At 29.9% G+C, this 643-nt stretch overlaps 1 protein-coding gene across 1 annotated transcript in view; it reads right to left on the bottom strand.

Annotated features, from left to right (window-relative positions):
- Window positions 1-542: 542 nt before the first annotated feature.
- LOC100198945 (acyl-coenzyme A thioesterase 9, mitochondrial) overlaps window positions 543-643 on the bottom strand; it is a 16,059-nt gene continuing 15,958 nt past the window's right edge. Inside the window, exon 3 of the mRNA XM_065800225.1 lies at window positions 543-643. This exon is cut by the window's right edge and continues 1,323 nt beyond it. The gene's annotated coding sequence lies outside the window, so the exon portion shown is untranslated.

Here is a 643-nt window from a genome sequence, read left to right as displayed (position 1 = left end):
AAAATTATGTAACTGAGAAATTTCGAGTTAACTAAAAAAAATCTTTATTATTATGTTTTTGAAAAATGCATATGCATTTTTCAAAAACATTTTTTTGTTTTCAATGTTTTGAATAACATATGTTATTCAAAACATTGAAAACAAAAAAATACGAAGAGGAAGGGTCGTTAAAAGTGCGTAGAAATGGGTAATATTGGGTAAACTTGTGAAATTCAATGTTTTTGTGAAAAAAAAAGAAATTAAGTTCTAAGAGAGATAAGGGAAAACAAGAGATCGAGCAGTACGCACGCAGTCAAACTGCGTATGTACTCGCTGTCTTTAACACCCCACCACCTTGTATGCATTCGTTTTTAGCTAACTACCTCTCCCTCCGTACCTGCGTAGGTACGTAGGTAATGCGTAAGTTTATGGAAGACCTCTATCTCAACACTAAAATTATGATACTTGCGTACAAGTTATGTGATTATAACTCTGCCTACTTCAAATTTCTCTTAAAAATAGCCTTAAGTAAGTAAATTCGCAATAAGAAACAACAAAAAAAGTCTGCAACGGAAATTACTTTTTTTAATAAATCATATATACAAATTTAAAATATATACAAATCAAACAAATACATAAATAATAGAGGTTTGTAAACACCAAT

The sequence above is a fragment of the Hydra vulgaris genome, chromosome 06 (assembly GCF_038396675.1).
Source record: "Hydra vulgaris chromosome 06, alternate assembly HydraT2T_AEP".
Taxonomy (NCBI): Eukaryota; Metazoa; Cnidaria; class Hydrozoa; order Anthoathecata; family Hydridae; genus Hydra; species Hydra vulgaris.
The sequence above is the reverse complement of the archived record's forward strand: the minus strand, read 5'-3'. Positions and strand labels throughout refer to the sequence as shown.